At 40.8% G+C, this 14806-nt stretch overlaps 1 protein-coding gene across 1 annotated transcript in view; it reads left to right on the top strand.

Annotated features, from left to right (window-relative positions):
• The window catches only part of ERMAP (erythroblast membrane associated protein (Scianna blood group)), a 34701-nt gene that overhangs the window by 544 nt on the left and 19351 nt on the right, over positions 1-14806 (top strand). The gene's annotated exons all lie outside the window — the stretch shown is intronic.

The raw sequence follows: 14806 nt of genomic DNA on the forward strand, positions 1-14806 counted from the left end.
GGCCGGGTCGGGTGGGTGGGTACCTGTAGCTGAAACTTTTCCTGGGGGATTTTTCCTGGGACAGCTACTAGGCTTTGAAGGGAAAGATCTGAAACGGGGCTAGAATTGTAACTCGCTGAGGGATGGTGATTGCTGTCTTCTGGATTCGGAAACTTGTTAGGAAGATCAAATGAGACCCCGTTTACTAGAATGCTTTGAAGAAAGGAAATCCTGACAGAAGTGTAAGCAGCCAATATAAACGAAGAGAAACGCTCAAGTTCACTGAAAATCGATAATTTTAGTTACTTTTTTAAAAATTACATTTTTATAACTATATACAATAATTTGGGGCTTCGATGGTGGCTCAGCAGTAAAGAATCGGCCTGCAATGCGGGAGTTGCAGGTTCCATCTCTGGGTCAGGGAGATCCCCTGGAGAAGGAAATGGCAATCTACTACAGTATTCTTGCCCGGGAAATCCCAGGCATGTCCACTCCTGTCGTTCCTTCAAGGACTAGGCACGAATCGAAACAAAAAGGGGATTCTAAGCAGCAGTGATGTATAGCCTGATGGACACTCACAGACTTTCAGTTCAGTTCAGTTCAGTTCAGTCGCTCAGTCGTGTCCGACTCTTTGCGACTCCATGAATCGCAGCACGCCAGGCCTCTCTGTCCCTCACCAGCTCCCGGAGTTCACTCAAACTCACGTCCATCGAGTCGGTGATGCCATCCAGCCATCTCATCCTCTGTCGTCCCCTTCTCCTTCTGCCCCCAACCCCTCCCAGCATCAGAGTCTTTTCCAATGAGTCAACTCTTCGCATGAGGTGGCCAAAGTACTGGAGTTTCAGCTTTAGCATCATTCCTTCCAAAGAACACCCAGGACCAATCTCCTTTAGAATGGACTGCCTGGATCTCCTTGCAGTCCAAGGGACTCTCAAGAGTCTTCTCCAACATCACAGCTCAAAAGCATCAATTCTTCGGCGCCCAGCCTTCTTCACAGTCCAACTCTCACATCCATACACGACCACTGGAAAAATCATAGCCTTGACTAAACGGACCTTTGTTGGCAAAGAAATGTCTCTGCTCTTCAATATGCTACCTAGGTTGGTCATAACTTTTCTTCCAAGGAGTAAGTGTCTTTTAATTTCATGGCTGCAGTCACCATCTGCAGTGATTTTGGAGCCCCCCAAAATAAAGTCTGACACTGTTTCCACTGTTTTCCCATTTGTTTCCCATGAAGTGATGGGATCAGATGCCATGATCTTCATTTTCTGAATGTTGAGCTTTAAGCCAACTTTTTCACTCTCCTCTTTCACTTTCATCAAGAGGCTTTTTAGTGCCTCTTCACTTTCTGCCATAAGAGTGGTATCATCTGCATATCTGAGGTTATTGCTATTTCTCCCGGCAATCTTGATTCCAGCTTGTGCTTCTTCCAGCCCAGCATTTCTCATGATGTACTCTGCATATAAGTTAAACAAGCAGGGTGACAATAGACAGCCTTGACGTACTCCTTTTCCTATTTGGAACCAGTCTGTTGTTCCATGTCCAGTTCTAACTGTTGCTTCCTGACCTGCATATAGGTTTCTCAAGAGGCAGGTCAGGTGGTCTGGGATTCCCATCTCTTTCAGAATTTTCCACAGTTTATTGTGATCCACACACTCAAAGGCTTTGGCATAGTCAATAAAGCAGAAATAGATGTTTTTCTGTCAAAATGTAAATTATCACAACCTTTTGAGAAGCCACTTTATCACTGCACAGCAAAAGCTTTGATAATGAGCATAACCCCTCAAAAGGACAAATAATGCTTGATTCTGTTTTTGTGAGATATCTAAAGTAGCCAAATTCTTAAAAAAGTAGAATGGTGATTGCCACAGACTGGGGTGGGGGAAAGGGAAACTGTTCAATGGGTATAGAATTTCAGCTTTGCAAGATGAAAAAGTCCTAGGGATCAGCTGCACTGCTGCTAAGTCACTTCAGTCGCATCCGACTCTGTTCGACCCCATAGATGGCAGCCCACCAGGCTCCCCCATCCCTGGGATTCTCCAGGCAAGAACACTGGAGTGGGTTGCCATTTCCTTCTCCGATGCATGAAAGTGAAAAGTGAAAGTGAAGTCTCTCAGTCGTGTCTGATTCCTAGCGACCCCATGGACTGCAGCCCACCAGGCTCCTCTGTCCATGGGATTTTCCAGGCAAGAGTACTGGAGTGGGGTGCCACTGCCTTCTCTACAACAGTGTGTAAATAGTTAACACCACAGCACTGCACACTTAAAAAATAGTTAAGATGATAAACCCACCTAAGGAGGTAAAGACCTGTCCTTGGAAAATTATAGAACAGTGATGAAAGAAATTGAAGACACAAACAAATGGAAAGATGAACCATGTTCATGGACTGGAAGAATTACTGTTATTAAAATGACCATACTGTCAAAGGCAATCTAGATTTAGTGCAATCCCTATCACAATACCAAGAGCATTTTTTACAGAACTAGAACAAGTAATTTTAAAATTTGCATGGATACAAAAAAGAGCCTGAATAGTGAAAACAATATTGAGAAAGGAGAACAGACCTGGAGGAATCATGCTCTCTGACTTTAGACTACACTACAAAGATACAGTAATCAAAATAGTATGGTATAGGCACAAAAATAGACACATGTATCAGTGGAACAGTATACAGAGCCTAGAAATAAGCCCATGCACTTATGGTCAATTAATCTACAACAAAGGAGGTAAGAATATACAATGGAGAAAGGACAGTGTCTTCAACAATTTATGTTGGGAATACTGGACGGCTACATGTAAAACAATGAAATTATAATGCTCCCTAACACTATACACAAAAATAAACTCAAAATGGATTAAATGCCTAAATATAAGACCAAAATCTTTAAAACTCCTAGAAGAAAACATGAGCATAACAAGTTTGACATAAATCGTAACAATTTTTTTGATCTGTCTCCTAAAGCAAAGGAAATAAAAGTAACACACAAGTGGAAAATTATTAAAATCTTTTGCATAGCAAAGGAAACCATCAACAAAATGAAAAGACATAGGAGAAAATATTTGCAAATGACATTGTTCAATAAAGGGTTAATATACAAAATATATAAACATTTCATGTACTCAGTATAAAAAAAAAAAAAAAAAACAATCCAGTTGAAAAATGGGCAGAATACCTGAATAGACATTTTCCCAAAGAACATACACAGATGACCAACAAGCACATGAAAAGATGCTCAACACTGTTAATCATCAGTTCAGTTCAATTCAGTTGCTCAGTCATTTCCGACTCTTTGAGACTCCACAGACTGTAGCACTCCAGGCTTCCCTGTCCATCACCAACTCCCAGAGTTTGTTCAAACTCATATCTGTTGAATTGGTGATGTCATCCAACCATCTCATCGTCTGTTGTCCCCTTCTCCTCCTGCCTTCAATCTTTCCCAGCATCAGGGTCTTTTCAAATGAGTCAGTTCTTTGCATCAGGTGGCCAAAGTATTGGAGCTTCAGCTTCAGCATCAGTCCTTCCAATGAATATTGAGGACTGATTTCCTTTAGGATGGACTGGTTGGATCTCCTTGCAGTCCAAGGGACTCTCAAGAGTCTTCAACACCACAGTTCGAAAGCATCAATCCTTCGGCGCTCAGCTTTCTTTATAGTCCAACTCTCCCATCCATACATGACTACTGGAAAAACCATAGTTTTGACTAGACGGACCTTTGTTGGCAAAGTAATGTCTCTGCTTTTTAATTTGCTGTCTAGGTGGGTCATAGATTTTCTTCCAAGGAGTAAGGGTCTTTTAATGTTATGGCTGCAGTCACCATCTGCAGTGATTTTGGAGCCCCCCAAAATAAAGTCTGTAACTGTTTCTATTGTTTCCCCACCTATTTGCCATGAAGTGATGGGACCAGATGCCATGATCTTAGTTTTCTGAATGTTGAGTTTTAAGCCAGCTTTTTCACTCTCCTCTTTCATTTTCATCAAGTGCAAATTAAAACGGCAATGAGATAGCATCTCACATCTGTCAGAATGCCTATCATCAAAAAGACACAAATGTTATTGAGGATGTAGACCAAAAGGAACTCTTGTACACTGTTTGTGGAAATGTAACTTGGTGCAATCACTGTGGAAAACAATATGGAAATTTCTCAAAAAACTAAAAATAAAACTACCACCTGACCCAGCAATTCCACTCCTGGATATACATATTCAAAGAAAATGAAAACACTAATTAAAAAGATACATGCACCCCAATGTTCATAGTGTCATTGTCTACAATTGCCAATTTGGATTTGGACACAACCTAAGTGTTCATCAACAGATGAACGGATGTAGAATGGATATGGAAGGTGTGGTATGTATATACAGTGGAATACTACTCAATCCAAAAAAAAAAAGAATGAAATTTTGCCATTTGCAACAACATGGATGGACTTGGAGGTATTATGCTAAAAGTAGGATAAGTCAGACAGAGAAAGACAAATACTGTATGATATCACTTATATGTGGAATCTAAAAAATAAAAGTATAGTGACCATAACTAAAAAGGATCAGACTCACAAGTATTGAAAACAAACTAGTGGTAATCAGTGGGAAGATGGGGAGGGGGCAAGAAGAGGTAAGGGATTAAGAGGTACAAATTATAAATAAGCTACATGGATATATTGTACAACACAGGGAATATAGCTAGTATGCTGTAGAAATTATAAATGGAATATAACCTTTACACATTGTGAATCACCGTATTTTTCACCTGTAACATGTAATATTCTATATCAACTCTTCTTCAATTTAAAATTTTTTAAAAAGATTTAAGATGGTAGGTTTTATGTTATGTGGGTTTTTTAAATCACAACAAAAAAAATAAGCACAACCTTTGACTCAACAACTGCACTTTTAAGTTATCCTAACTAAATAATCAGAGTGGGTGCTATTCCTAAGAGTAAAAAACCAAAACAACCAAAATATTTACGAATAGAGATTGATTAAGTAAATCACAGGATAACTAAAATGGGATTCTATGCACCCATTATAGTGACATAGAAGAACATTTTAAAAATGTTTTTAGTATATTAAATATGACAAGTATATTAAATATAAATTTAGTATATTAAATATACAACATAGTCACAATATTTGTTTTATCATTTCATTTCATGAAAAAGAGGCTGGATAGAAACACATCAAATTGCATATTCAAATTACTTTGAGTGGAGATTATTTTATCTTCTCTGTGCTTTTCTGTATTTTCCAAATTTTTTTCAGTGAACATTTAAACTTCAGCAAGATTTATATTTTTTTACACTTTTATCACATTGTACAGTTTATAAAATTCGTATAAATTCTGGATTAGATTATAGCTGGAGACAGGGCAGGGACCTTTGGAAGGCTTTATAAAGCCAATGGAAACAGATTAGATATATAGAGTATTAAGTAGTGGAAAAGCTAAACTGGAAGGTTGGAGAAACAGTGGACCACTGATAAAAAGTGAAGGTATGATGAGTTGGCTTGGGAAGGGATGAGGAAGAGGATAAATTAGAGGGGTGTGTGTGTGTGTGAGAGAGAGAGAGAGAGGGTGGGGGAGAGAGAGAAATACAGAGAGAGAGAGAGCTAGTTTAAACTTACAGACGGCAATAGGCACAGGGCTCCAGAGAGTCATAGGTGTGGAGGTACTGGTTTGGGATTCTTCATCAGGAAGGTGAAGGCTGGAGCCAGGAGGGAGTGAAAGTCCCCTCTCTGTTCTTCATCCATGAATTTATAATTTCTCTCTCCCTCTCTGTCTCTGGACTGTCAACAAAGTCTTGGCTAGTCTTTCAATTCCCTGGTTGCTTGAGTCAGTGTTTACATGAATATAACTGTAGAATATTTTTACAGTGTATATTGTACTAATATTTCATTCACTTTATTAAGCAACATTTTTTTTTTTTTTACCCTGGAGTCAAAAATTGTCTGTTTTTTTTCCTTTGTGTAATTATCTATGCATCTACTGATAATCATTCCATAAACTCTCCATCAGGACTGTAAAATGTCTTTTAATCTGGTCACACAAAAATCCAATATATTTCAACTGTTTTTTTCCCTTGGAGAAAAAAACATTCCTTAGGCGTATCCTCTTCGCACTCCAAGCTGTACTCTTAGCTTTGCTGTCCCACTGTAGTTCTGAGAGTTCCCCTAACCACATTTGGGGACTTCCATCTCCTCTTCTTGCCAAAGCCCCTGTCTCCTGGATCTTCCTGTTTGTGGTTTATTCTCTCACTTTGGAGGAGTTCATTCCCCAGTAATTTCCCCAGGACAGTTTCATAGGAGGTAAATTTTTGAAATCTTGCTTGTCTAAAAATGGCTTTATTTTGCTCTCACACTTGATTGACAGTTTAGCGTGGTACAGATTGGAAATCATTTTCTCTCAGAATTTTAAAGGCATTGATCCATTGTTGTCTAGCTTTTCATGTGGCTAGACTCTGAGAAGGCTTCCCATGTGGCACTAGTAGTAAGGAACGCACTTGCCAATGCAGAAGATGTAAGAGATGCTGGTTTGATCCCCGTGTCGGGAAGATCCCCTGGAGGAAGGCATGGCAACCCACTCCAGTATTCTTGCCTGGAGAATCCCATGGACAGAGGGGCCTGGTGGGCTAGAGTCCATAGGGTTGCAAAGAGTCAGACATGACTGAAGCACCTTTGCACGCATGCAGACTCTTGAGAAGTCTGATTTATTCTGATTTCGGTTACTTCCTATGTAATTTTTGTTTGTTGTTTCTGGAAGCTTTTAGGACATGTATTTTCCCTTCTTGATCTTTTGAACCTTTATCATGATAAGTAATAATAATGTAAGTCTTTTTCATGCATTACAGTAGGTATTCGGTGGCCCCTTTCAATCAGGAAACATATAGTCTTCAATTCTGGGAAATTTTCATTGTGTTAGATTTCCTTGTTTTTTTCCATCATTTTTTCTCTTACTTTCTATCTCCTGGCTTTGCTTATTCTAACTCTATAAGAGATTTTTCTGAACTTTACCCTCTAGTTTTTCTGTTGAATTTGCTCATTTTTTGCTATAAAATTTTAATTTCCAATGTTCTTCCTGGTTCCTTGGCTTTCTTTTGGTAGCCTCTTGCTTTTGTGTTATTGATTCAGGATCTTATTTCATGCTTCTGAGGATATCAGTTGTTGTTTTCTCCCATTTTCTCCCACTTCTTAGACTGCCTCTGTTTATTATTGTCGTTCGCTTTCCTGGTAGCTCAGACGGTAAAGTGTCTGCCTAAAATGCGGGAGACTCGGGTTCGATTCCTGAGTCGGGAAGATCCCCTGGCGAAAGAAATGGCAACCCACTCCAGTATTCTTACATGGAAAATCCCATGGACTGAGGAGCCTCGAAGGCTACAGTCCATGGGGTCACAGAGTCGGACACGAGTGAGCGACTTCACTTTCTTTCACTTTCACTTTCAAGTTGCAGACTTTTCTCAGATAATAATAATAGCTGCCATTTACTGGGTGTAAGGGCTTCCTTCGTGGCTCAGACAGCGAAGAATGTGCCTGAAATGCAGGAGACCTGGATTCCATCCCTGGGTCAGGAAGATCCCCTGGAGAAGGAAATGGCAACCCACTTCAAAATTCTTGCCTGGAGAATTTCATGGACAGGGGAATCTGGGGAGCTACTGTCCATGTGGTCACAAAGAGTTGGACATGATTGAGCAACTAACAGGCTTCCCTGATAGCTCAGACCTTAAAGAATCTGCCAGCAATGGGGGAGAAGTAGGTTCGATCCCTGGGTCGGGAAGATCCCCTGGAGAAGGAAACGGCAACCCACTCCAGTATTCTTGCCTGGAAAATCCCTCGGACAGAGGAGCCTTGCGGGCTACCGTTGATGGCGTAGAAAAGAGTCCGACACAGCTGAGCGGCTAACACTTTCATTGGGTGTAAAGCACAGTTCTAAGTATTTTACATGTTTTAACTAATTTAATCTTTACACCCAATTAAGGCGTTACCATTCTTATCCTCAATTTACCAATAAGATACAAACTACTGTGGATAGTTCACCAGGCTCCTCAGTCCTTGGGATTCTCCAGGCAAGAATACTGGATTGGGTTGCCATTTCCTTCTCCGGGGCATCTTCCTGGCCCAAGGATCCAACTCGTATCTCTTTTGTCTCTTGAATCTCCTGCGTTGACAGGCATGTTCTTTACCATTAGTGCCACCTTGGAAGTCCTGTAAAATAAATAAGCTACAGTATATATTGTACAGCACAAGGAATATAGCCAATATTTTATAATAACTATAAATGGAGTATAACCTTTTAAAAAAGAGTGATTGGTTTATTTACTATTCTGGTATATGAGGCTGTGGTAAAATTTTAAAAAGTTGATTTTCCTGAAAAAATTACAAAGAAATGTGAAAAATTTTACTGGTAAGGAGAATTCCCTGGCAGTCCAGTGGTTAGAGCCCTGAGCCTTCACTGCTGGGGGTGTGGGTGCCATCCCTGGCTGGGAAACTAAGATCCCACCTACTGTGTGATGAGGCCAGAACAAGAAGTTTACTAGTAGGGAAACAGTAGGTTACAACTCTCACCCAGGTCACACAGCTCAGAAGTGAACCTGAATGTAATCAAACTTGCAGCTTTCCAGTTTAGGAAATCTGAGAAATAGAGAAATACATTAAATGTTACCACAGGAATATAATTGGCCAAATCCACAATGTGTCCCTTTGTATAAGACAATTCACCAACAATCAAGTGTGTAAGGAAAGCTTTTGAAAGAAGGGCAGAGGAATCATTATGGAATAAAGACACTTAAGAAATTTAATCACAAAATACAATGTGTGTTCCTTGTTTGGATCCAAGTTTGAACAAGCCATTATAAAAAGACATGTTTGACATCATTGAAAGCATATGAACAGAGACTGGACACCAGATAATATTAAGGGATTGCTTGTGCTTCTTCCAGCCCAGCGTTTCTCATGATGTACTCTGCATAGAAGTTAAATAAGCAGGGTGACAATATACAGCCTTGATGTACTCCTTTTCCTGTTTGGAACCAGTCTGTTGTTCCATGTCCAGTTCTAACTGTTGCTTCCTGACCTGCATATAGGTTTCTCAAGAGGCAGGTCAGGTGGTCTGATATTCCCATGTCTTTCAGAATTTTCCACAGTTTATTGTGATCCACACAGTCAAAGGCTTTGGCATAGTCAATAAAGCAGATGTTTTTCTGGAAATCTCTTGATTTTTCCATGATCCAGCGGATGTTGGCAATTTGATCGCTGGTTCCTCTGCCTTTTCCAAAACCAGCTTATATGCAGAGTACATCATTATAAGCTGGGCTTCTAATCATCATTCCAGCTGGGCTGGAAGAAGTACAAGCTGGAATCAAGATTGCTGGGAGAAATATCAATAACCTCAGATATGCAGATGACACCACCCTTATGGCAGAAAGTGAAGAGGCACTAAAAAGCCTCTTGATGAAAGTGAAAGAGGAGAGTGAAAAAGTTGGCTCAAAACTCAACATTCAGAAAACGAAGATCATGGCATCCGGTCCCACCACTTCATGGGAAATAGATGGGGAAACAGTGGAAACAGTGTCAGACTTTATTTTTGGGGGCTCCAAAATCACTGCAGATGGTGACTGCAGCCATGAAATTAAAAGACGCTTATTCCTTGGAAGGAAAGTTATGACCAACCTAGATAACATATTCAGAAGCAGAGACATTACTTTGCCAACAAAGGTCCATCTAGTCAAGGCTATGGTTTTTCCAGTAGTCATGTATGGATGGGAGAGTTGGACTATAAAGAAAGCTGAGCGCTGAGGGATTGATGGTTTTGAACTGTGGTGTTGAAGACTCTTGAGAGTCCCTTGGACTGCAAGGAGATCCAACCAGTCCATTCTAAAGGAGATTGGTCCTGGGTGTTCTTTGGAAGGAATGATGCTAAAGCTGAAACTCCAGTACTTTGGCCACCTCATGCGAAGAGTTGACTCATTGGAAGAGACTCTGATGCTGAGAGGGATTGGGGGCAGGAGGAGAAGGGGACGACAGAGGATGAGATGGCTGGATGGCATCACCGACTTGATGGACGTGAGTTTGAGTGAACTCCGGGAGTTGGTGATGGACAGGGAGGCCTGGTGTGCTGTGATTCATGGGGTCGCAAAGAGTTGGACACGACTGAGCGACTGAACTGAACTGATTGTCAATTTTGATAGGTCTATACCTATGGCATGAAGGGTGTAGTTGTGTGTGTGTGTGTGTTAAAAATTACTGAGAACTCCCAAGAGCTTCAGTTTCTGTGGGTTATGTTTTTGAAACTACCATATTAGAAATTAAAACAGAGATACTTAAATTACAATTATTGCTTCATTTGAAAACAAAAATAATAAACACATTACATGTTAACATGCACAACATGTTTTATGAAAAACAATTATTTTCTGAAACAAAAAAGTTAGTGAGAAAGATGAGCTTGTTTTCTGTTTCTGTAAATCTTTTTATGTGTCTGGCTTAATAGAAGTCAGCTGTATCCTCATGCAAGCTACTGCATTCAATCAGGAAGTTCATGTAGTTAACCCTTGAACAACGATGGTTTGAATTGCCCAGGTCCACTTATATGTGGATATTTTTCTTTTTCTTTAAAAATTTTTTTTTAAATTGAAGTAGTTGATTTCCAGAGTTGTATTTGTTTCTAGCATATAGCAGAATGATTCAGTTATATATATATATATATATATATTATTTTTTAATACTTTTTCTACTATGATTTCTTACAGCATATTGACTCTGGCCCCTGTGCTATACAGTAGGTCCTTGTTGTTTATCTATTTTATGTATAGTATGTTGTATCTGCTAATTCCAAACTCCTTCTTTATTCCTTCCTTCCCCCTTTCCCTTTGTTAACCATAACTTTGCTCTCTCTGTCTGTGATCCAGTTTCTGTTTGGTAAATAAGTTCATTTGTGCCATATTTTAGATTCCACATATAATATCATAATGGCATTTGTCTTTCTCCTTCTGACTCACTTCATCTAGTATGATAATCTATAGGTCCGTCCATGTTGCTGCAAATAGCATTATGTCATTCATTTTAATAGGTGAGAGGAGCCTAGTGGGCTGCCGTCTATGGGGTCGCACAGAGCCGGGCACGACTGAAGCGACTTAGCAGCAGCAGCAGTATTCCATTGTGTGTGTTCATCTACTTTATCCATTCAGCTGTTGATGGACATTTAGGTTGCTTCTATGTCTTGGCTATTGTAGATAGTGCTGCTTCGAACACTGAGGTGCATATATCTTTTTGAATTACAGTTTTCTCTGGATATGTGCCCAGGAGTGGGATTGCTGGATCATATGGCAACTTTATTTTTCACCTTTTTAAGGAAACTCCAGGCTGTTTTTCATAGTGGCTACATCAATTTACATTCCCACCAACAGTATAGGAGGGTTCTCTGGAAAAGGAGTATTTCAATCACCTCAGATAATTGTGGATTTTTCTTCTTTGATGCTAGAAGAAACTTGACAAGTTACCACTTGTCTTAAAAGTTATTGCCGCTTAGAATCTAAAACTATACCAGTGAACTGTTCCTATCTTTCCTCGCCTATTTATTGAGATATAATTGTGTAAGTTTATAATAGTGTATAAGTTTGAGATGTACAATAGGTTGATTTGACACACTTACAGATTGCAATCTGATTACCATCATAAAGGCAGTTACCACCACCAGCACATCACATGATTACCATTTCTTTTTTGTGGTGAGAGCATTTAAGATCTACTCTTTTGTTGTTCAGTCACTAAGTCCTGTCTGACTCTTTGAGACCCCAAGGACTGTAGCATTCCAGGCCTCCCTGACCTTCACTATCTCCCTGAATTTGCTCAGACTCATGTTCATTGAGTCAGTGATGCCATCCAACCATCTCATTCTCTATCACCCCCTTCTCCTCCTACCCTCAACCTTTCCCAGCATCAGAGTCTTTTCCAATGAGTTGGCTCTTCGCATCAAGTGGCCAAAGTATTGGAGCTGCAGCTTCAGCATCAGTCCTTCCAGTGAATATTCAGGGTTCGTTTCCTTTAGGGCTATCTGGTTTGATCTACTCTTTTAGCAACTTTCAAATATATTATATACCAATGAACTTTTCATACTGTTACAGTAAAATACACTAGATCATCTTGAATTTTGGTGGATCTTTTACTCATGCATGGTTGTCAACACATGTATTAGTCAATTTGAGTTTACTGGTTCACTGAATTGTGCAGATCTTTCAAATGTTGACACATTTCATATTCATTAAGGTCACTACCAATCTCATCAGGAAAATCTTCCTTTAGTGGGAAACCATTAGGCTCACAGTAGCAGATAAAAGTTTTCCAAACTTATAATTTCCAACCAAAATACCAAATCTCTTTGGCAACAAACACTGTCAGTTGTTTTCCTTGAAGTGACAGGTGCCCTTTGCTCCTTTTAGAGAAAACAACTGCCGAGTCCCCAAGTCTGGATAATCATAGTTTGTCTGTTGGTTATACTTTTTGGTAGGAATGAAGTTCATGAGTAAAGGGCTAGTTCAGCTCACAAGTCATCATTGCTGTGCTTTTCCTGGAGAAAGTCATTGTATCTTGATACGCAGCAGAACTGCTTACGTCTACTTCCATTTTGACACACTGAATATTTAAAAGATACGTGCTCAGTGGTTGCGCTTCAATAAAATCAGCAACTTCTACTGCAGTTTGGTGCCACTTCCTCAGTTGTACTAAGATGCCGTCAGTTTTACCCATCATTGATTTTGCAGGTTCAGGGAAAACGTCAACACCTTGAAAAAGACAAATGATGGCTCAGTGAACATGATCACACAGGGGTCCCTTGAAAGGATCTCAGGGACTCTCAGAATTCATGGATCCACATTGAGAACTGCTGTCCCAGAGAAATTGTTGCAAATATAAACTGGGTAACATAGGTCAAGAATGTTCATAGCAGCACTGTTTGTAAAAGCAAAAGCCCAGAAATAAGCCTCACTGTTATCGATGAGGAAATGGGCAGACTGTTGGTATACTCATATTAAATACAATGACCTACCACACAGCGGGGCTTCCCAGGTGACTCAGTGGCTAAGGAATCCTCCTGCCATCCAGGAGACACAAGAGACTTGGGGTCAATCCCTGGGTTGGGAAGATCCCCTGGAGAAAGAAACGGCAACCTAGTCCAGTATTCTTGCCTGGAAAATTCCACGAACAGAAGAGCCTGGCAGGTTACAGTCCATGGGATTGCAAAGAATCAGACACGACTGACCACACACACACACCCCCCCACACACACACCACAGTGTTGGATGAATATATTAAAGCTCTATCAATCAGTAGGGATAGATTTCACTCTCTTAATTTGTACTCCACAAAATTAGAGTGCAAGATAAATTCTTCAGTGCAAGAGTGTATTTAGGTGATGATCCCAGGAATCAGAAATGGTGAGTGAGAAGAAAAGGAAGACAAACCAATAAAATGTGCATTACTGAGTTACTGATGATGGTGGGGATTGTCCTTATTCCTGCTGGGAACTCCCTGAGGAATCGTGTAGAATACAGCTTAGAATTGTTCCTCTGGAGATGTGGGGCTGGACCATTTTCCACTGACTTCCATCCCTGACAGTCCAAGCCCCTTTGACCCCCTGGGGCATTAACTTTCCTGAACTCTTAAGCTACGCACAGGCTGAACAGCCTTCTCAACTTTGTAAAGACTCCCAGTTCGGTAGGAAAAGAACTGCTATGGGCTGTGAGGTGGAATGCTGGCAGCTTGCCTGCAAGTCTCACTCAGCTACCCTGAAACTGAGTGGGCTGAGGGGACATGGTGTGAGCAATCATAGGTGCTGCTAGACTCAGAAACTAATGTGGAGTGAAAAAAAGGAAATCACAGGAACTCATGTGCAATGTGCTCCATCTTTGTAAAGTTCAAAAATACGTAACGGTATATAATGCGTGGGTAAGAACACCATTATGTATATTATGAACATAAAATTATGGATATTCTGGGAGCAAGATGGGCAGGAAAGGGCTTATCACATATTGAGGGACAGTCAGCAGGTTTGTCAGAAAGCACATGTCAGAGTGCAGTTGGAGATAAAAGTAGCGAGTTAAAGAAGGTGGCTAATTGGTGGGTGTCTGAAACCAGTCTTCAATTTGACTCTGATTTGGAAAGTAAAGAGGAGCAAGCTTTTCAGCATGGGTGTGATAGGAGCAAAACGTGTCAAAGCAATCAGCATGCCATTAGCTTGAATGGGAGAAGGAGCTGAGGGGCAGAGGTTCTGTTCCTTACCTGGCGGTGCTGGGGAGGCTTCCTTGCTTTTAGGAACCTTCTCTTTGCTCTGTTCCTTTATCAGGGGCAGACAGGCAGGGCGTGGCTTGTTGGTGCTTAGGAACAGCTGGAAGAGAGACTGTGTGGCAGAGGGAGCTCTGGCTGAGAGCTTCAGGCCTTAGAATAAAAGAAAAACTTGCCAGGCCCACCTCCGGAGTCCTTCCTGCTGCTCCTGCCTGATGCCTGGTCTCCCTGAACGGGCAGAGGATGTTCCCAGCTTAGAGACTCCAGTGCTGCCAGTGAGGGACAAAGGGCCCCCAGTGCCAAAGGTGGTGAGTCCTCCTCCCTCTCCCCTCTCTGCATTCTTTTCAGTTCTGTGACTTTCTTGGGATCCTCAGGTTCATTGGAGAAACTATCTCCTTTCTCCATATTCGCAAGAACATTTTAGAGGATGAAATGAGGAACAAAAAAGGGGGCAAGTGACCAGGGGACCCAATGGGTTTTGTCAAAAGACTCTCCTTTAGTTATTACTGTCATCGTTGTCAAATATGACAGCTAACACTTAGCCCTTACTCTAAGCCAGGTT

Source organism: Bos grunniens, chromosome 3, assembly GCF_055505025.1.
Source record: "Bos grunniens cultivar Pamir isolate PY7600 chromosome 3, Bosgru_T2T1.0, whole genome shotgun sequence".
In the NCBI taxonomy this organism is placed as follows: Eukaryota; Metazoa; Chordata; class Mammalia; order Artiodactyla; family Bovidae; genus Bos; species Bos grunniens.